Source organism: Lissotriton vulgaris, chromosome 3_2 (genome assembly GCF_964263255.1).
Source record: "Lissotriton vulgaris chromosome 3_2, aLisVul1.2, whole genome shotgun sequence".
In the NCBI taxonomy this organism is placed as follows: domain Eukaryota; kingdom Metazoa; phylum Chordata; class Amphibia; order Caudata; family Salamandridae; genus Lissotriton; species Lissotriton vulgaris.
The window spans coordinates 100,453,489-100,476,187 of NC_141690.1; the positions used below are offsets into that span (position 1 = coordinate 100,453,489).

Consider the following 22,699-nt stretch of genomic DNA (forward strand, 5'->3'; position numbering starts at 1 on the left):
GTGCTAAGAACCTTGGCAATCTTGGCATTTTTTTTTAACTCAATGGGCTTTTTACTGTCAGGGTTGGAGTAGAGATTTAGATCAGTGAGGAGGTCATTCCTGATGTTGTCTGACTTTAAGTTAAAGAAGGAAGAGAATTCTTCACAGGACGGCAGTGCATTAGAAGTGTTTGAGAGAGTTTGAGGGACATCTCTGGATTGAGTTTTTATTAACTCAAACAGTTTTTTTGGTCGGTTTTTTGCTTGATCAAGCTGGAGGCTAAAGAAAGCAGTTTTCGAGCGTTTGATTTTTCTGAAGTAAGCGTTTCTCTTTTTCTTAAGCGTTTTGAGGTGTAAAGCTGACGGGACAGATCTCCAGTTACGTTCCGCCAGTCTCATTGCTCGTCTATCATCATTAAGGATCCCGTCATACCATGGTTTAGAGATTTTTGAGGAAACATTCTTTAATTGAAGGGGGGCAGCTGTGTTGATAATTGAGGACATCGAATTGAGGTAGTGGTCTGTAAGAGCCTGTACGTCAACGACGCCAAAGGGGGGTAAGAGAAGATTGTGGTTGAGGGAGGGTAGTGAGTTGGGGTTGAGTTTCTTCAGGTCTCTCTTCCAGACCTTAGGTCTGGTGGATTGAGTCGGAATGAGTTTTGTTTTTTCGTTAATGAAGTAAGTGATAATGAAGTGGTCAGACCAATCACAGGGTTGGATTGAGTCGAGTTGGATAGAGTCAGCTTTGGAGATGATAAGATCCAGGATGGAGCCTTTGTCGTGGGTGGGCCTGTTGCAAATTTGTGTGAGGTCTAGGTCAATAAGGAAGTTTTTGAGACCCTTGACCACAGAGTCGTTGTGGTTGTTCCAATGAAGGTTGAAATCCCCCAGGAAAATCTGTGTATGTTGACGTCCAGTGTTCGTTGTGATCAGATCCATGAGGTGTTCAGTAAAGGTGAGGTTGTCTCCTGGAGGGTGGTAGGTAATATGTAGGGAGCAAACAGGGGTAGCTTCGCTGATGATATCAAGGCAGAGGTGTTCACAGGAGGAGAATAAGGGTGAGCTAGCTCTACTGATTGCGAGATTGCTACGGTGAATACATGCAAGTCCACCTCCTGTTTTGCCAACCCTGTCTAGCCTGATGATGTGGTAGTTAGGGGGAACTAGAATGTCAATGAGTGGTAAGGAGGAGTCTGTTAACCAGGTTTCGGTGAGTATGATCAAGTCTAGGTTATGTGCGATAATGAGGTCTGCAATGTCTGAGGAATGTCTGGGGGCCGATCTAGAATTCAGAAGAGTGCATTTAAGCCGAGGATTGATAAGGGAAGAGGAGGGGTCGATGGTGAGTGTGATTTTTTTTAGATTATTGGCAATGTTACCTCTATCGTTCTGTTTGGAGGACCTGAAGGGATTGAGAGGAATAGTAGGGATGGGGAGATATGTGGGGACTGTATGGGTCAAGGGTGAGAGATCATATGAGTGTAGGAGAGATCGAATGTCGTATGCCGAGAGTGGGTTGGCGGTGCGGAGAGGACGGGTGGAAGAATTGCGCGAGGGGATGGATGTCCAATAAGGAGGATTCCGTTTGCAAGGAGATGGGGGTTTGGAGAGGCGCTTGTAGGGTAAGGAGTTTCTCGGGGGAAAAAGATGACAGGGTTGATTAGAGAATAACTCTTTGAAGGAGTGGAGATCGTCTTTGATCTGAAGAAGAGTTGTCATAATCTTATCCAAGGTGTCGATTGGAACGGTAGAGGTGTTGGTGTTGGAGTGAGAAATGGGTTGGGTGGGTGTGATTTGGTTAGGAGTGGAATCAGATGATGGTAGATGGGGGAAGGGGGGTGATGCTTGTAAGGTCGTGCACAATGGAGGCAAAGGTGCAAGGGAGGTGGAAATGGCTATGAAGGGGGAGGTATGATGGTAGGAATAGTATTGGGCAGAGGGTGGTCACAACTTGGAGTCAGTGGTGGAGCGACTCCTGTGTAGGGTGGGTGAGGGGATTCGGTAGGAGGGGAATGGTCTCTATTTGGAGCCAGAGGGGGAACGAATACTGTGCATGGTTCTTGGGGGGATTCAGTGAGAGGGGAATGGTCTTTGTTTGTAGTCAGAGGAGGGGCGCCTACTGTACAGGGAGCGTGATGGGATGTACAGGGCAGGGGGAAGACAAGGTGTTGTTATGTGATAGGGAGGTGGTAGGGGAGGGATGATGGAGGGGGAAGAGGGACAGGAAGTATAAGGGGCTGTGGGCATAGTGGGAGGCCTAAGAGATTGTGCAAGAGGTGAGTTAGGAGATAAGGTAGAGCAGATTGGTGGCATAGGGGAGTTGGGGTAGAGTAAGGCGGGATGCTGGAGGGTGAGAAAGAGAGGTTGGGGGAAGAGTGAGGGCCAACGCTCAAGAATGGCAGTGTGGTAGGAGATGGGAGGGTGGTAATGGGGGTAGGAGTAGTTGTGACAGGAGTGCTGGGAGTGAGGGGAAATTGAGTAAATTGGGTAATTTGGGAAGAGGTAGGAGGATTAGAAACATAATCTTGTATAGTGGAGAAGATATTATCAAACAGACTGCGGTCTGTGGATTGGATGAGAATAGTGCCATTGTTGTAGATTGTGAGGGTGGCTGTGGCATGGAAGAATTGTGATGGAGCAGTGTAGATCATAAGACCGTGTGCGGATTTCCTCGTCGAGGAGATCGAGAATAAGGCTAGGAAAGCTTTCCTCCATTGGGCCCTGCGCCTATTGAAGAAAATGATATCCGTGGTCGTGATTCCCTTATGTGGTGTGAAGTAAGGGTCAGCAAAGGGCGTTTCTGGGTGAGATTTAAGAAAGTTGTGTTTAAAGCGTTTGGCCGATTTCTTGTTGAGTTTGGAAGGGTAGATGATTTTGTAGGTGTGAATGCCAGTAGGTTCCATAATGAGAGCAATGGCACCAGGATAGCGGGGTACAAAAGGGGGTGGTGATGGACGGAGCATCTGAATCAATCAAACACTCACACCCAGTCAAAAGATCTGGGTTTATTTCATCACCGTTCTTTAGCCCACTCTGCCACCCCAGTTCAGACATGGCTATATGCAAATCAGTCTGACCCTGAGCCTCATGGGAACAGTCCAGCCCGAACTGCCAAGCCACGTCTTCCCTGGACCGGAAACAAGCTTCCGAGGACCGGTCTCTGGCATTTCAGCCGTCTTCAGCCCGGCTTGCTTGATTCCAGTGGCAAAGTGAGCAAGGGACTCACGTCTGAGCATACCCTGCCACACTTATGGCGGCCAAAAGCGGTACAAAAGAGGGGGGTGGGGGAGAACTGAGTAAAAAGGCTGAGTAGAGCCGAGAGTGGGAGTAGGTAGAGGAGAGGACTAATTCAAAATTTGAAGAGAGAGGGAGAGAGGTAAGATAAATAGTAAATAGAGGAGAAAGGGTAACTGGACAAGGGTGAACGAACCCTAAGTAAGATAACACAGAGGCCTATATGTAGCCCTAGTAATGATATAAACAAAATAGCCTAATTCCATGAACAGGATCGATGAGGGATTGAGGTCAGGATATATACAGTCCCTAAGACAGAAAATTACGAAAACAAATATGAGAACACATATGCAAAACAGAGTAATCCTGTCTGGAGATGAATGTTAGTGCAGTCCTTTTTCTGTGTCCATAGATCAAGAGAGCATGAGCCTTAATATGTGCAAGAGGTGAGGTTGCTAGCTGAGGAGGCTGATGAAACTATGATTTAGGGACTAGTTTAAGATGGCCGACTCCTTAGGGAAGCTAAAGAGTGACTCTGTAGTCCTATGTTTGTTTCCAATAGTTATGAGGTAGAGTGTAGTCCAGTTTCGCTTTCTATCCTAGGGGTGAGGAGTCCTGTCACCATTTGGATGAAATAGGTCAGGAAGAAGGAGAGCCCAGTCCTCTTTCTGTTTTGGTGAGCACAGGTCAGTAACAGAGTGATAACCCTGTTAAGTACCGGACAGGGGTTGGGGGACACGTAATGTAGTTGTAGTTTATGGCCTCAGCCATTTTGTGTCACTTCCACCATGTAAAATGCTTAGTTAAGTAGAGGAGCGATATTCAAAAGCAGTAGAAGAAAATAAATAAATCCAGGGTACCTTTGTGCAGAGCACTGTGCCTTGTCTGGAGATGGCTGAGACAAATAAAGGACAAATAAAGGACAAATAAAGAAGGTCTTGCCGTCTTCAGTGCCTGCGCGGTCCGGCAGCTCAGCCGCTTCACACCGATCCGATCTCTGAACCGGGGCACGCTGCTGCCTGGCCGGTGAGGAGAGGAGGAGCTCTCCTGCTGCTGTCCACCGCTACCTATCGATCACACCGCAGGGCCCCCGGGACCACCATGCATGTTTGAGGACAACGGACCCGCCAGGCTGCGGGGGGCATACCCGCGATCCGAGGCTTGGCCGCCGGAGCAGGCAGGGAGTCGCGAGGCCCTAGGCCCGGCCGCCGGAGCAGGCAGGCAGCTGCGAGGCCCGAGGCACGGCTGCCGGAGTAGGCCAGGCCCCAGACCGTGTCAAACGGTCCCAACACGAGCCGGTGGTCCCCTCCGCGGTTCCACACAGGATAGCCTCCAGGTCCACGGCTATCCGGTAGACGATCTGCCGAGTTGATGAGTCAGTCAGCGAAGCCCCGCAGGTCGGCAGGGACCCTCCAGAGCTCACGAGGATCTCAGCCTGGCTGCCTAGGCAGAGTGGGCCAGCGGAGGACGTCGATGAACGAAGGGGCCCCCAGGGTGATCCGGTCGTCTCTTCACCAGTCCGTGCAGGATAAGAATTCCAGGATGGGGGTCAGCTCCGACATCCGAGGCCAGCCAGACGAACTCCGCTCCTGTGCCCGCGTTAGGTAAGCCCTCTGGGAAATCAAGTTATATGATGGTAATCCAGTTATATTCAGGTTAATGGTTCCAGGAGAAGACTGCTGCTATCAGGGATAATACACCAAGGGGGATCCCAAGCGCTGGGAGCTCTTTGTCAGAGCTCCTACCAGTCGGCCATTTGCAGATCAATTGGTCCCTAATCTTTCTGCATCCCATAGCGGCATTGACTGAGTCACTTTGTTTCGCCATCCCAATCTTTTTGTCACTGTGTGCCAGAGATCAACAGTTTGTTGTGTTGGGCCCGTTAGTAGCTGATGTGTGGGATTCATATATAATGCCTGTCTGTTGCCTATAAGGCCCATGAGTAATTTTACCATTTGGTATGCGGGGTCATCTTGTGAACCATATATCCACTGGTTGACCATTGCCAATTGGCCAGCCCAGTAGTACATTTGGATATTTGGGAGGGCTATCCCTCCATCATACCACCCCTTCACAAGTTTATGTATGGCAATCCACAGGGGTTTCCCATCCCACAGTAGTGATCACATCTCACTTTCTATATCAGTAAAGTGGTTTGAACAGGGAAAAGTGTGTTTTGCAGGACATATAAGAATCTTTGCAATGCCATCATTTTAAAGAGTTGTATACACAAAACAGCATCAGGTGGTTGTGAGATTTAAACACATCTTTACTTATGCATGAGGTACATTTTACTCAATAATCATGACCTCAAATTTGTTTCAGTAACGATTTAACACAAGCGTTTTTTAAACTTTCACATTAGGTGCAATAAAAAGAAGGACAATCCACATTCAACTCGATGGATATACAGTAAAAAATATTTGAAAAACGTGTGAAATATGGAAAAGGTAAATCAAATGTACATTGTGATAATGCAAAATGAATACATGAACTAGGCTAAAATTGCATCTTCACCAATCAAAGATTTTACAAGATTACATTACAGAGAGACCTCTTAGTACTGGAACGTATAAAGGGTACAAAGGTATATAATATGGGCTTCCAATAGTTTCTTTTAACAAATGAATTTACACGTCCATATTGATACTGGTTGGACTAGGTACCCCTATTGATCCCAGTCTATGCGTTTCGTACTCACACTTCCTTTGGAGGTTCTCTTCAGAATTAGGGTTTGGTGAATTCTTTTTAGATAAATCTGTTTTAATTTTTCTTATAAAGAACAAAGAAAGGGTCCAGGTATACACAGCGCCATGCCTACAACCCTACACAGGGCCGGCCACACAATTCAAAGAGCCTCGAGGGATTTCGGGGAGGCTTAACTGAGCAGCTTAAACGCAGCATGTCGCCTACAACCCTTGTTGAGCCGGCCGCGTGATATACAAAACGTAGTAGTAAAATACAATCGTGGGTGAGATGCAAGACCCTTAATGAACAAATGCAATATCATGACAAAGAGAAGGACAGAAAGTGTAGGTAGGAGATCTACTACAGAAAGGAGGAAGTTAAGAGCAGACAAACAGGTGACAATAGGGGGGTAAAAGAATTAAGAGTGAGAAGGGTCTCTGAATCAGGGGAGCTATGTTGAAGCAACGATGTTGGGGAGTGTTTTGGCGAGTGGGGGGAGAGCAAGGGGAGCCAGTGTTGTATACTAGTCGGCCAGGAGTCGGTACACGTGTCATGCGGGACTATGAGCAGAGCCATTATGGTTGTGTGAGTAGTCTGTTGGGGTCAGTTGGGATTACTGCATCCTCAAATAGGCGTAAGGCCCGGAGTTTCATGGGTAGGAGACGTGCGTGCTCTACTTTACAGAGATATGTAACTAACGGATTCCAGATTGTGGTGAAGCGGGTGTCTCTGGACTGCAATCGCGCTGTGAAACGTTCCATAGTCACTACGTGCCATAGGCTCACAAACCAGGCAGCAATTGGGGAGGGGGTCTCAGTTTTCTTCCAATATAACTCTATGAGTTGCTTAGCGGCTCCGAGCATATGAAGAGCTATGTACCAGTCACTACGAGTAAGTGCTTTTAAGTTGTCGGGCTTAATGCCTAAAAGGATCGTGGCTGTGGTCTCAGGCAGGGGGAAGCCCAGTACCTCCTTAATATGATTAAGAACTTCCTTCCAGAACAGGGTCAGTAGAGGACATGCCCACCAAATGTGAATGAAGTCCCCAGAAGCATTCGAACATCTCCAGCACAACGGGGAGGATGTGGGCAACATCTTGTGCAATCAAGAAGGCGTGGAATACCACTGTGTCATGATCTTATACGCAGTTTCTCGTTGCGATATAGTGCGATATACCTTTGGTATGTGCCACAGGCGACTCCACTGCGCAGAAGTGATTTCAGTGGGGGACGTCAATTGCCATTGGCGCTGATATGGGTGAATGATTGCTAGCGGAGGGTGCTGTAGGATCATGTTCCGGCCCAGTCCGATTTTCTGCAGCACTGCCCGGAGGAAGGACCAGTCAACTCGGTCAAACGCCTTTTCCACGTCTAACGATAAAAGGCACGCTGGTATGTTCCAGTGCAGCGTGTCGGTTCCGGATGAAGCCGACCTGGTCCGGTTCGACAAGGTCAGGCATGTGGGGATCCAGGCGCTTGGCCAGTATTTTGGTATATAATTTAAGATCCGTGTTCAGAAGGGCTATGGGACGGAAGGATGCGCATAGCGTGTGATCCTTCCCCGGCTTTGGAATAAGGGCTATTTCTGCCATGCCCATGGAGGGCGTTTGCCCCTCTGTGTCGGAGAAAGAGTTGAATAGCCGCAGGAGATAGGGTTGGAGTTGTGTCAGGAACAGGCGATAGAAGGCCAACTGAAGGCCATCCGGGCCTGGTAACTTCCCAAGACGGAGGTCCTTTAGTGCTGCCACCAGCTCCTCCGCCGTGAGGGGTTCCTCCAGCTGTTTGCCATGATGGGGGTGAAGTGGGGTCCAGGGGCATTGGTCTAGGATAACGTTGATCTGGTCCTGGGACGGCTCGTCTGCCGTGTAGAGGACTGAGTAATAGGCCCGGAAGGCCTCACGCTTGGCCCTTTCCGTGGTGACCCTCTCTCCATCAGGGAGCTGGATGTTAGTTATGTGAGCCTTCGCAGCGGGCGCCCACAGGCGTTTTACCAGCAATCTGCCCACTTTATCTCCTCCCTCAAAATATCGTTGTTTTAACGCTAACAGGGCTCTCTCAGCCTTGTTGGTGCGGAGGGAACAGAGTTGTCCCCTAAGATTTGAAAGGCGGTGCTTACATGCAAGCGTGGGGTGTTCCTGGTCCTGTCTCTCTAGGTCTTTAATATCCTTGGAGAGGTTATCCTCCAAGAGACGCGCCTCGCGTGCCCGCGCAATCACCAGGGATGTAATATGGCTGTGTATCGTAGCCTTAAAGGCATCCCACACTACAGGGAAGGGCATTTCAGGAATATCATTAATTGCAAAATAAGTCAATGGCGGTCCGTATGCTTTCCACATCTACTGGGTCCTGCATGATGTGTGGCGGCAGCCACCATCACGGAGAACGGGAGGGACAAGCGGCTGGTTCCTGCAGGAGGAGTTCAAAATGAGCATGATCAGAGAGCGAGATGGCGGACATGGAGGCTGAAAGCGTGTCTCTAATCAGGGCGTGGGAGATAAAAATATACTCAATGCACGAGTACGAGCGATGGACGTGCAAATAGTATGAAAAATTGAGTGTCTCAGGAGAGTGGTAACGCCAGGAGTCCAGCAAACCAAGGTCCGCTATTTGTCTCCTGAGGGCCGAGGACATGACCCCCGTCACGTGCGAGGAGGATCCGCTACGGTCTATCTTAGGGTCCCACGCCAGATTAATTTCTCCCCCTAAGATCAGCGAGGGAGCGTCCCGTGGCACATGTTCCCGCAAGGTCGTCCGGAGATAGGAGTCCTGCATCTGGTTGGGCGCATACAAATTACACAGTGTAAAGAGGCGTTGTCCAATCCATACCCCAGCCCTTATGAAGCAGCCATCCAAGCCACAGAAGACCCTGGATTCTCCCTGCCAGATGCCAGCTCTGCAGAGGAGCCGAGGGTGCCGTAGCCCAGAATTGGAGAGGGTATTTAGGGTGGGACATGCGAGGGATATCTGCTTTAAAAGGTGAGTTTCTTGGAGAAATATAATGTCTAGATTGTGTTGTAAAAGGTAGCGCCATGTTTGTTGCTGTTTGTTGGGAGAATTAAGGGCTAGATGTAGGTGGCTAAATACCGGTCGGTAACAGTGAAATTCGGTAAATTTCACCGTTACCGACGGTATTTAGCCATGTGCGATGTAGGTATTACCGATTGGCATTGGTAATAAGGAATCGGTAAAAATAAGAAAAAACAGTTAACGATTCCTTATTTACAGATTCGGAGAATTAAAAATACTGAATCGGAAAACAAATACTGTATCGGAAAAAAAATACCGAATCGGAAATAAGGAATCGGTAAAAATTCGGTAATGCGATGTACCAAAAATAGGTAATACCGAATTTGTCAAAAATCGGTAATTAAGAATCGGTATTTAACACTAAGTGAAAGCAGGTGGTAATCAGGTGCACTGCATAAAAACACCCCCAAACTGCATCAGTGTGATCACAATGGCGGCCCTGTATGTGATAGCAAGGCAGCTACGTTTGCGTGCAGCAGGACTGAGGATCTGGAGACGGGAGGAGCGCGTGTACAGAGTGTGAATAGAACTGTTCCAAATGACTGAGGCTGAAATCCATGAGTGCTACAGGCTACACCCAAACACCATCTTGGACCTCATATGGGACCTGCACCCACTCCTGGAGCACCAGACACCAAGGGTGCACGCAATACCCACTCATGTACAAGTACACTGTTGCCTGCACCTAATGGCATCTGGCAGTTACCAAGGGGTAATAGCGGTGGCAGGTGGAGTTTCACAAAGTTGCCTGTCGCGTTTTTTCCGCAAATTCCTGGATGCCATGTTGCAAAGGATGGCACACTACATCAAATTCCCCAACACACAGGAAGAACTGCTGAAGACCAAGTTGGACTTTTATCAGAAGGCCCACTTCCCACACGTCATAGGTTGCATTGATGGGACACATATACCAATTTGCCCCCCTGCTACGACTGAGTACATCTACCGCAATTGCAAGTCTACACATTCCATCAATGTACAGGTTATATGTGATGCGAAGAACACAATCACCCTCATAGTTGCAAAGTTTCCAGGGAGCACCCACGATTCATACATATTCAGGAACAGTGGGCTATATACCCTGCTCCTTGCAGGAAAATTTGGTGAAGGCTACCTGCTAGGTAAGTACATGTGACACCCCCTGAATTACACAACTGTTGATGAGATTGTATGCTGTGTAATGCTTACTTACATCTCACACACAGGTGACAGTGCCTATGCAGTACGCTCTCTCATCCTGACTCCGTACCTGCACCCATCCACCCCAAGTGAAAGGAGATACAATGTTGCACATAGATCGACACGCAGTGTGGTTGAGCGAACATTTGGACTCCTCAAAAGCCGGTTCCGCTACCTGCACAAAAGTGGAGGTGCACGGCAGTACCAGCCCCTGGTGTGTTGCAAAATCATAGCTGTATGTGCCATGCTGCATAACCTTGCCACTAAGAAGGGTACACCTGTTGAAATGTGTGATTCTGAAGAGGAGGATGAGGATGAGGAAGGTACACAGCCACAGCACAGCGTAGCAGGCGGCGCAACTGCAGCAGATAGGAGACAGAGACGGTCAGAGATCACAAATAATTATTTTTAAGTAAGTAATGAGACAAAGCCTGGTAATACATTTATGTCAGGATGTTTAATAGACCTTTCATCAGGAAAATTATCAGCACACCATGACACCAGCTATGTGTTCAAAAGGGTTACTTCACCCACTACAGATCTGAATTGTAGGGCCGTGCCTATCTCCTGCGCCCCCGCACACCAGTGCCGCGTCCTGCTTGCACATTGTCCTCAGCAGCACTGTGTCCTGCAGCAGAGCCATGCCTCACACTGCCCTTCCTATTCTCTAGCAAGGAAGGGGGGGGGGGGAGGGGGGGTTCTGTGCTAAGACTGCTTGCCTCCTCACTTTCCTCAACGTCCCCGGAACCGGTGGCAGCAAGCTGGTTGGTTCGCATGATTTCCACAGCACTGGTGACTGTGACCAGGCCCTGGGTAATGAAATGAAATTAAATGAATGAGACTTATATAGCGCACGACTTACCCTGGGGCATCTCAGCGCTTGCTTAGGGAACCCGTCCTGGTATTCCCCTGTGAGATAACCCTGGCAGGGTATCCACAAGGTGAAAGCCAGGCATCCCACCGCGAGGGGCCGTTGTGGAGATTAAGCAAGCTATTGCCCAGAGTCGCAGAGTGTGAACCCGTGAGTCGAGAAGGCACCGGAGCGAGAATTAACGAGTCCGTGGAATTTTTGAGCCCAAGACCCGCCGAGGCGGGGAATTGAACCCTGGTCCCGGGCCGAACTCAAGCTCCAGGTCTGCCGCCTCTAACCCCTGAGCCACACTTCTCCACTAACCTCACGGCTGCACTTGGCCATCTCCATTTGCATGGCCACAGATCTTCGACTCAGCACGTGGGTGGCATTACACAGTCTGTTCACAGACTTCGTGAAGCCTGCAATCACCTGCCTGTCTCTCCGCCTTGCAGCGCGCTCCCCCTCCGTTCTGTCACTTAATTTTTTCACTGCCTCAGATACCTCCTTTGGTCCCTCTGCCATTGTATTGTTGAGGCAGTATATGGCCTCCTTCATTTCATCCACCTTCCGGTTGTTTGCCACCATCTGCGTCTGAATGGCCCGCATTGTCTTCCCCTGCAGGCGCTGCACTATCATCATTTGGCCCTCCATGCCTGCAAAGACATTAGAGCCTTGAAATTCTGGACTTTGTGACCTTGGGCGTCGTCTACGGACACCTGTGCTGCGTTCACGCATGGGGGACTGTGCCCCAGATGGCTGTGTGTCTGCGCCTGGTGATGTATGCTGGACTTCCTGCCTGTCCTCCTCTGTGGCATCTATCGCTGAAAGTGGAGCAACTGTGTATCGCTTTGACTTTGTAGGTGGTGGTGGTGGAGTAGTTGGTGCAATGGTTGGAGGTGACAGAACTTCCTCATCACTTCTTGTATCACCCCTGGGAGCATCAGCAGTCTCCCCCTCTGAAGCTTGTGGCGCTGTTCCGCCTGTGGATACAGAATGTATCATTACTTACTTTTCTTGCAGCAAATGTGTGCTAAGAAATTTCACAACTGACATCCTAGCTGTCTGACCTCTGCTATCTCATCTATAGATGTGTAACAATTACCTAAGCTAATTGGGGAGTGGCTATTATGCTACCCATTGATAGGGACTTCATTTCCCATGATGCATTGCACAGCTTACATAAAACATGGCCTGGAGTGGGATTGTTGCAGGGGGATTGGGGTTAGGGAGGGGAAACAGTATGATGTAATGCAACTTACCTTGCGTGTTGGAAGGTCTAGCAAACCTATCCACATCCCCAATTCCACGGACACTCTCTGGCTGGAGGGTGGATTCTACCAGTTGGTCCAGGGCAGTAGCAGCAGGCGCTGTGGAGCTTCCACCACCAGTTTTTCCTGATTGTTTCTGGCGCTCAGCCATCCTCTCCTTTGCCCGTGCTCTCAGGTCGTACCAACGTTTTTCAGGACCTCAATTGTCCGTGGTGTGACCCCAATGGCATTTATTTTTTCTGGGATTGCCATCCAAATGGCCCTTTTCTGGGACTCAGGCATGTTTAGTGACCTCTTACCAAAGAGCTGGTCATGGTCTTTTACTACTTACTCAATGAGGACCTCCAACTCCTTCTCACTAAGTTTCATTTTTCTTTTTCTCCCAGCTGCAGAATCCTTGCTTTTATCAGATGTGGCCATGGTGCAGTTTGTCTCTGTGAACTGGGTGTTGGCTGTTCTGCTCCTCTGCTGTGGTTGCTGCTCCCAGTCTCTCCAAACACCAACTGATTCAGTGCACCTGCAAGGGTGTGGCCACTTCCTGGTTGGGAGTCATGTGCTTATTCTGGATTGGCTGATTCCAAAATTCCTGTTTTTTTTTAATTACCGATTCGGTATTTACCGAATCGGTATTACAGAATCGGTATTTTACCGATTCGGTAATGGGTTTTCGGTAATATTTTTACTGAATTCTAAGGAATCTGTAACTATTACCGAATTTTACTGAATCGGTAATTTTGACCGAATTATTACCTACATCGCAAATACAGATTCCTTATTACCGATTCGGTAAAAATTGATAATAATGATTCGGTATTTGTGATTTATCTACATCTGGCCCTAAGTCCCTTAACATTAAGGGACACAATCTTCAGTGGGCTGGGGACAGTCATAGATGTGTCCAGACCTGAATTAGTCCGTCATGCCACCTTAGAGAGCAAGCTGGGGTAAGGGGGGGAAGGTGCAGGGTCTCGTCACTCTTGCCTAAGGAAGGGTACCATCGAAAGGGGGTTTCCTGCCCGTCACGACCAGGGGAAGAAGGAAAGTGGGAAAAGAGAAAGAGACGAGCAGAGATGTGGAGAGACAAAAAATAAGTACCCAACCTTGGCCAACCGGGCCACAGTGTTCTGTTCCAGTCACGGGTCAGCCCAGACCACAGGTTTCGGGTGATACCAGAGATGTCACTCTCTCAAGAACAGATAGGCAGGCAGGCCGTGAGCTGTGCACGGGATTGTCAAGGTGGGAGGTCCAGCTCCATCAACACTGCAGGTAGGGAGCTGGGGTGCAGACGAGTCCGTTTAGCGAACACCAATCCCAATGGGGTCAGGGACATTTTCCAAAGACAGCACGTGTTGTCAGGTGCAAATGCGGGGTTTTAGTCAATCAAGGAGTTGGAGATTAAGAGTTGGCTGCAGACTTTTCCCCCTCCAGGGACCTGATATGTTGGATGATGTTGTTCTTAGCTTGCGAGGTAAGAGTGTTCATCGGAAGGCGGCAAGCGTCTATGGCGGCGCACAGTGGACCATGATGGCTTGGCAGGCGCCTGTGTGAGAGGCTGGAGACGTGCAGGACTGGCAGGCGGCATTAAGGACAGGTGAAGAAGTTGCGCCGCCTCTTTATAGGACCTTATCATCCGGCACTTGGATTCCCATTGGAAAATGAGAGCGAACGGGTGGCCCCACTGGTATGAGATGTTCATGCTTCGCAATTTATCTGTCACAGGTTTAAAATCTCAGCGTCTTCGAAGGGTGTTAGGTGCGAGGTCCTGGAAAATCTGGATCTTGATTCCATTGTAGTCGAGGTCCGCCTTGGCACGCGCCGCCCTGAGTATAGCCTCCTTTTCAGTGAAGAAATGGACCCGGGTTAGGATGTCCAGGAGAATTTCCGGCCTGCCAGCGGGGCCAGAGACCCGATGACCCCGGTCCGGGCCGGCGGAGAGGCATCGTCATCTTCCCAGACCTCGTGCAGTAGCTGCGCCACATAGGTCATGATGTCATTCCCCTCCACCCCGATAGGAACTCCCCGGATGCGGAGGTTGTTCCGGCGACTCCGATTTTCCAGGTCCTCCTGCTTCAGTTGCAACTCTATGTGCTGCTCCTCCATGGTGGCCAGGCGCTGCCAGAGTTCTTCCTGGTCTTCATTTCGGGCGTCTACGGTCTTTTCCAGCCTGTCCACTCTTTCGCCAAGGTCAGTAACCTCTTTCTTAGGTTCCCGGACACAGGAATGGACCTCAGTGCGCAGAGAGCCTATTTCATTCTTTAGCTCTGACATGAAGGTAGCCATAAAAGCTTGTGTGAGAGGTGGTGAGTCCCCTCCAGTCTGTGAAGCCACCTCCGCCAGGGCCGATGCGCCCGCCTTGCCCCACATTGCGGCGACAGGATTGTCTTTGGGGGCTGCCGCTGAGTCTTTTCCCACTTTAGTGCGCGTCATCCCTTATAGATGTGTGGCCTTCAACAGCGCCAACCGTAGGGACCCGTAGATGGTTGAAGGGTTGCACGAGAGTGGGTCCGGGCGTCAAGTGCACTTGCTTTGCATCCGCTGATGGAGATTGGGGTGTGTTGCTCCAGGCTCGGCAGCAACTCAGCAGCGCGTGCCAAATGAGGTGGGCCAGGTCACCGCTCTCATGTATGGCTCGCCACGGCTCCCCGCCCGTTCAAGTGGCGCGCTATCTAGAAGGCCAGTGGAGATCAAGGTGTCCAGGACCGAGATCAATGCGAGATCACATTCAGCTACTCAGGCGCCCACCCGGAAGGTGACAGTCTCAGAGGCCGGGGGCCATACAGTTCAGTCTGTCTCCACCCAAGGCCGACAGGTCGCAGTTGTCTCCACTAGCCCGTCGCTCTCTCTCGTGGTAAAGGGCATGCAGCGTACTGTCGAGGTGGTATCAGGGCAGGTTGCCTAGGAGCTGCAATGCCCGGGTAGAAGAGGCGGCACACCGGGGACCTTTCAGAGGGGGCCTCAAGGGCTGCAGGGCCAGTATCCACGTCTCGAGGATGGTATGGTGCGTGTGACGTATCCGCCCCCTACTGCCAATCAGCAGATGAACGAAGGCCACAGGCCGTGCAGGTGTCCTGGGTGAGGTCGCAGGAAGTCAGCGCCCCCAGGGGGAGTATCAGCGGCAGGAAGGTTGATTATCAGGGCCCCTCGTAGTCTAATCAGTCGGGGTTGAGTCAACAAGAGGCGTCTCCACCCCTTACTCCTCACCTGCGCTGCGTGTCCGAGTTACTGGGGCTCCGTGGGAGGCCATCCAAAGAAAGGCACCACCACCAGACCAGTCCACCCCCAGTGGGCCTCCAATTCCTCCACCCATCTTACGCCGGCACCAGGGAGGAGGACGGGGCCCAGGATGATGCTCCAGGCCACTCAGTAGGCCAAGGCACCTCCCAGCGCAGTTGTAGTGTTCACCCCTGAAGCTCCCTACAGAGCCCACAATGTTTTCCCAGTGCTGCGCGCCTCTCCCTGCCTCAGCCACTCACAAGCGCGGGCTTCTCACAGCCGGCTCGTGCAAGATGGCAGCCACACCCGCAACAGACCCCTGAAAGCAATGGAGCCACGCACACTGTTGGGGCTGTCTCTGTCGTTCCCTGCTGAGATCTGGGCACCTCTGTCGCCTGTTAGTTCCGACAGAAGACCTGCCGGGCCGGGAGAAGCAGTCCGCAAGGAAAAGGCAGCCTGCAGTGTCCGGCGCCGAGGGACGTCTCTGTCACGGTATGTAAGATGGCGCCCCAGGGCCGGTCAAGGGTCCGTTCACCTGCTCTGGGCCGATCCCAGGCTCCCTCTGCTCCAGTGCGTGTGCCCCGGCTGCTCCGCCGTCCACCCCAAAGCTGTACAAGTCCAAGGGGTCCCCGAGTGCACTGGATCAGCTCTCGCCGCACGTCAGGGGACTTCCGGTCCTGACGCCATAAAATGGCGAGCGCTCCGGTCTGAAGGCCGATGTGGTGAGGCTTTTTTACCTCTGCTGCTGCTTTCGGGCAGTCCTCTGCCTCGCAAAAGGGGCCCCTAACCGTCCACTAGCATAGCACCCCCAGGGTTGGCATCAGTAGACCCCCAGCTCCACTGTAATTACTTTAGTTAGCAGTGGCTGACCGGAGCGCCCTCAGCGTGCGCCTTACTGCATTGCCAGCGAGACCACGCCCCCCGTTTGGTGAATTCTTAAGGGGCACAACAAAAAGTTTTGATTCCGATTTATCAGTTGTCAAGATTATTAGGTACTTGTACTCATGCACCAAATCAAAGGAGCAGGACAGGCTTTACTGGATTGCTCATGTTGTTCTGTGAGTCTCTGTAATTTTTATTTGTTCAGAAGTGAATTTTGGAGCCCAGTGTAATACCTTTACAAAATCTTGTTAGGGCTCCCTCTGGATTACATCGTCCTCTTGCCACATGGGTAATCATTTTAAAGAGGGCAGCACATCCTAGTAGTGATAGTGGTAAAGTTCTCCAATGTCATGAATCGTTTTGCAGTTGTTTTAAGGGGCGAGTAGGTTATGTGTGTAAGAAAGAGCAGGATCACCTGTGGCATAGATCCCTTAGTAACGGAAACCTTCCTCTGCCACTGTCACTGTGAAGTCCGGTGATAGTTTGGGGAAAGGTCTGTGGAGGATAAAAAGCACAGATTTGGATCAATTGATGGTATAGCCGGAGTAATTCCAGAAGTTAGTGAAAACTTGCATGAACCTGTTTTTGGAGGAATGTGGTGACGCCACATAAAGTAGAATATCATACGCATACAAGTAGATTCTGTCCTCCCATCCCTTAGTCCACCGCAACTCTCGAATCAGCTGATCTCCTCTTATCCAGGTTGCAAGGGGTTCCAGCACTAATGTGAAAATCAGTGACAATAGAGGGCATCCCTGCTGTGTTCCTCGTTTGAGGGGAAAGTTGCGTAAAGTATGTCCGTTCACTACTACTTGTTCCGCATATAGCAGCCTAATCCATGCAATGTATTTCGAGCCATAGAGTAGCCGTTCCAGTACTGCAAAGAGTTACTGCCATTCGAAGTTGTCAAACTCCATGGGGCATATAGTGATAATATTGCAGTCTCTTCCTGATGTTCTCACTCCTGCCTAACAACCATCCATGAAGGTGTCGCAGGTTTAATCCCGTATTCCTCCCTGGCATAAAGCCAGTTTGGTCTGGATGTACCAAATTCGTCATTACCGGTAAAAGTCTGTTGGCCAGCAATTTGGCCAGGATTTTAACCTCTGTGTTAAGCAGTGATATGGGGTATTACGAGCTGCACAGTTCAGCTGGTTTCCCCTGCTTGTGTATGACTGCAGTGGTGGTCAATCTTTTTGTCTTTAAGTAGGCTTCCGGTAATCTGCTGTCTTCGTACATTTGTTGTAAGTAGGGTGCACATTTGGAGGCTATAAGTTTGTATAGTTCTATCAGGAGGCCACCTAGTCCAATTGCTTTCCCGGATTGTATAATATTTATTGCACTGAAGATTTCAGTGATGTCACTGTCTAGCGATGCGGTATCATAAGTGGTTAGTGAGCGGAGAGGCATTTCTGCTAGTAGTTCTTTAGAATCGTCTGATGTCGCCGAGACCGAGGATGTATATAAACTTGTGAAGTATATGGCGAATATCTCAGCTCTCTAGAGGGTCTCTTTTTGTCTCTTCCTCTTCGGTCTCAAGGAATGCCCCCCATTTGTTTGCCTTTTCGCGTCTGTCTAGTTATGCCAATAGTTTCCCAGCTTTATCTCTGGTTTCATATATTCTGTGTTGCACTGCTCGATGGCTGTTTTTAGCCTCCTCTATTTCTAGGTTTTTGTATTCCTGTCGCTTAATGGCCAAGACGTGGTTAGTCACTTCACTGTCTGAGATCGCTATCTGTGCTTCCTTCTCCAGGATCTCTTTTTCGTAATTTCGTGAGTGCTATCTTACTATCTTGTTTGTGTCTAGCCATTAAGGATAGTGCCTGCCCTTTGATAACTGTTTTATATGCTTCCCAAATGATCTGCAGAGATTTTACAGAACCCTCAATTTTGTTGAAGTAGTGTTATGTGGTTCGGACTAGATCATCACATATTTGGGGGATTTTTAGATACTGAGTATTTATGGTAATCTTCTTCCGTATCGATGTTGTGCCACTTGTGTAATGGGCCCATATCGGTGAGTGGTCTGATATTCTATGCACGAAATGTCACATGTCCTTAAAATAGGGCACTTGGTCCGCTAGTGTTCATATTTAATTTATTCGTAATTGGCTGTTGTGTGCTCCTAAATGGAAAGTAAATTGTGAAATGTCTGGATTATGTGCTCTCCAGATTATGTGCTAGGCCAATTGCCGCCAGATAGTATGCTAGGCTTGAGCTGCTCCCTAGTGTATGCCTCAGGGCTTTGCAATCTTTTTGCCCACATAGAGGATTATTTAAATCCCTTCCTAGTATCAAATCTCCCTCTGCTAATTCAATGATTAATTTGCTAAATTCAGACAGGGCAATCTTCTGTAATTCTGGTGGGATATAGACCGAAAGGATATTAAGTGGTTTTCCTTCCCATGTACCCGTGATTGCAGCAAATCTACCCAGTGGGTCGGTACATGATCTTTCCATTATAAAGGGGAAGCGGCTGCGTATGAGTATTCCTATCCCTATGGAGCCTGTTGTGAAGCTTGGATGTGCAACTAATGTATATCCCCGTCTGTTTAATGCTTTACATGTGTTGCCTACAAGGTGGGCCTCCTTTAGTAAAACTACACCTGGTGTGTGCCCTTTGATAAATTGGAGGACTATCCCCCTCTTCAGTTTATCACCTAGTCCATTAATATTCCAGGAGAGTAGTCGGAGGTAAGGTTGCATAGTATTACACATCTTCAGGGGATAGATTGTGAGTATATCCACTCCCTCTTTCCCAAATATAGTAAACAGTATGGTAGTAATGGTGGAGACGGGCTATGTGCTGTTTTCGGGCTTTGGTCTGATTCCACTGTGTGGCATTTAGTCGTGTCTGTGTAAAGTGTTCCTTAATAATTGAACAAGAAGTAACAAACGTCTTTCCCCAAGTTATATAATCAATGCTGATTGCAGTTCAAAAAATAATTGGAAGATTCCCTTCCCCTGCACGATGGTTCACTAACAGCCCGCCTCCCCAACACTGCAGAGCCCCAACAGAAACTAAGGGGACCTAGGGGCATATTACCAAGTCAGGCGATATGAAATTATCGCCGCTTTTGCGGCCGTTTTCGGCCGAAAAGCGGCAATAATTTCATCGCCCTATTAGCAAGCTGTCGCTAACAGCAGTTAGCGACAGCTTTTAGGCGATAGTGAGTGGTTTTGGGCCCGCTTTGCATGTCAGCGATATTTATCGCTAATGACATGCAAAGTGGACGTACCCAACCTGTTAGCGACTGAAAACAGTCGCTAACATCGCTATCGCCTATTATCAACGCAGGCGTAGCGATGGAAATATTTGTGCTAAGCACGAATATCTCCAAAACCTAACGGCTGCTCAGACCAGTTCTTAGCCTGTATATCCATTGGGAGGTGGATATTCAGGCTAAGACCCTGTTAGCGATAATGCTTGAATATCACTGTATTCCCAGCGATATTCAAGCATTTCGCAGCTATTGCCGGATATTTTATCGCTTCAGAGATAAACGTTGCTAATAGCACGTTATCTCTGCAATAAAATCCGGCGATGTGCGGCGATAAAAAAATTGTCGCTAAGCCCATTTAGCGATAAATATCGCTATTTGTTGATAATATGCCCCCTAGTTCTCCCAAAAACCATCCACCCTCTCCTATCCCATTTCTTCTTATTTAATGAGTCAGCGTGGTGCTAGCAATATATTTGCCTTCTGCTGGCATCTTTACCTCAGTTTCTTCATTGATCAGAGGGTGTAGTTCTGCGTTAGTGGTTATATGACCGAATCACATATATTGTTCAAGCCTGTTGGTGTTCCCCGTTATGTAGTCTCAAGACATTAATCGTAGTCTGTATTGTAGTAGTGCGTCTATTAACGTGTTATTCACCATTGTCAAGTTCCGCATTTGCGCGTGTTGTCTTTTCGGGGATTGCTTCTGGGTGTTTCTGCCACTTCTCGAGGCATCTTGCCCATTTTCCAGAGGGGCTTGTGTTTTCTACTGTTCACCTTCCATCTACCACTCTTAAGTGTCCTCAGGTTGGAGAAGAGCCTTTGCCCCCTACTCGTTCAGGTACTCCAATAATGTATATATTATTTCTCCTGGATCTACTCTCATACTCATCTAACTTTGTTTCGATTACTTTTGTCATAGTTTTCAAGTCTTTTACTTTTTGTTGAAGGAGCGAAGTGTCTACTTTTAGAGTTTTTGCTGTATCTTCCAATTCTTGGACACTGTCGCCCAGTTTGCGTAAATCCACCCTCATGAGGGAGACTTCTGTAGAAACAGTTTCTATTCATGTTTCTAAAGAGGTATGAACTTTGCTAATGGCGGCCACAATGTCGTTCAGTGTTAGTTCATCTGTTCCTGCTGCTGGTTCAGTCCGGGTGCCACCATCCTCCTGGTCTATTTTTAGGGTGTATTTGTCTAGTTTATTGTGATGTGTTCCGCCCCCTCCTTCACTGCCTGACATGTTGTGTTTCTCTGCGTGGGCTGATTGTAGATCGATCTGCCTAGTTTCATTCCCCTGGGTAATCACTGCCACCTGCCCGGGGAGAGTCCACCTCGTGGCCTGTCGGTTTTCCTCCAGCAAAGTTTCTCACATTCACTTTCGAAGACTCAGTCCTGTTGTGGTGCGTGTTTGGCACAGTTTGAGAGATGATTTGTGTTTCTATGATGCAATCAGCCCATGGAGCACTCCGTCTTTTATTCTTTAATCTTTGGGGAAGGTCTTTGTGGTTCTGTGCAGCGCACGGGTCCTCGAGTGGTACCAACTCACATCCAGTTTGTGCGTCAGTCGCCTTTCACATTTCCAGGGATTTGGGGAAGAGCAGCGTCGCCGTGAAGGCGCTATGTCCGCACCCTCGCTGTCCGCTATTTCATGTGTGGGAGAGGGCATCAGTCGCACGTCACTGTGTGGAAAAAGTTCCTAGCCGTTGTTCTCCACGTTACTTTATTGATATTGAAAGTATTGCGGTTGTTGCTCCCCTCATCCCGCTCCGCATTTCCCACCTTCCTCTTTCCTTACTTTTAAAGGACCGGCTGCACCTCCACGTGTCAGTCCTCAGCCGGCATCCAATCACTTTCTACTCGTCCAGTGCAGACTTCTTGCATCGTGGTTGAGCACTAATGAGTGGTTCTTCCACTACTGCAGGCCATTCTCTGGCAGTTCCGGTTCCCATTGTGGGGTGGGTGTAATCTTCGCGGCCCCCCACCCGTTCATTAGCGTGTCCGGTGAGGTCTACTCGTTGTCCGTTTGTGCGATGTTTCCCTTAAAATACTGCTTGTGCAGGCACCTTCCTCGCCTACACTGTGCCCCGCCTGCTCTTGTTACCTTTTGGATCGGTCCGTATGGTTTTGTATGCTCGCCGGCCTCACACTGACTTCAGGCTGCTGTGACCGGAGTATTAATCACTGTATTCTGAGGTTTGGTTATTGTCTGCTGGACACCATTGGCGCCATGTCTGCACCACGCTGTCTGGTTTTGAAATGGATATTGGGGGATAATGGGTTCAGTCCTCAGGAGCTTCGGTAATGTGTGGGGTAATTTCCTTTAGTTGCTGGCCACCCCCCCTCGAATGTCATAGTTGATCCCTTGCATAACAAAGAAAATGAACAAGGTTTTGGAGGAATTGAAAAACTTCTGGGAGAGTGTGTTATATCCTAAGTTTTACATTTATATGTAATCAGCCTAGGTCCTCTTAGCTGCTCAGCCAGAGTGAGAGATGGTAGCGGAATGTTGATGTGACTGTGATGAATGGAATGCCTGGGTGCCTGTGTGAATGAGTGGTGAAAGTTGTAGATGGGCTGAGCAGCTAGGCAGGCTGCTCCTGGTGGGGCTGGTGTGGGAGATGTAGGAGCTGGTACAAGGCTGAATTGAGATTGATACTACCCTGAACTGGAACTAATAAAGAAGACATGAATTATACCACAAGGCTTCCAGTGTCTCAACGAGCGGGTACAACAGAATGTATTGTATATGGGGCATGAAATTGAGATGCCACAATAAACAGCAGCGCCTGTGAACTCCTACCTTTGCAAAAAGTGGCCACCAGGGGGCTATTACTTCCCAACTAGAAGAGACAAATTGCATAGATGTTAAGGAGATGCCAACTGGTGGAATATCATGTTGCAGTTCCCCAACTCGAGCAGATGTTTGGTGATAACTATAGTTTGGGGACAAATTAAGGTTGAGGATTAGCTGCAATAGGAACCATTCGGTTGAAAAAAGGTTCTGATTTCTTTTTATTATGGAGACAACTAATTTTATGATTATATGGCAAATAAACTTGGGTGATTACTAAGCACCCTTAATAGTACAGTTGTAATTCTGATTCAGGCACAAACTGGAGTTTCCGCCTGAACTAAAATAACATGTACTGTAGGAAAA

At 48.9% G+C, this 22,699-nt stretch overlaps 1 protein-coding gene across 2 annotated transcripts in view; it reads left to right on the forward strand.

Moving 5' to 3' along the window:
• The window catches only part of FAM184B (family with sequence similarity 184 member B), an 856,462-nt gene that overhangs the window by 693,907 nt on the left and 139,856 nt on the right, over positions 1 to 22,699 (forward strand). The window lies entirely within an intron of this gene.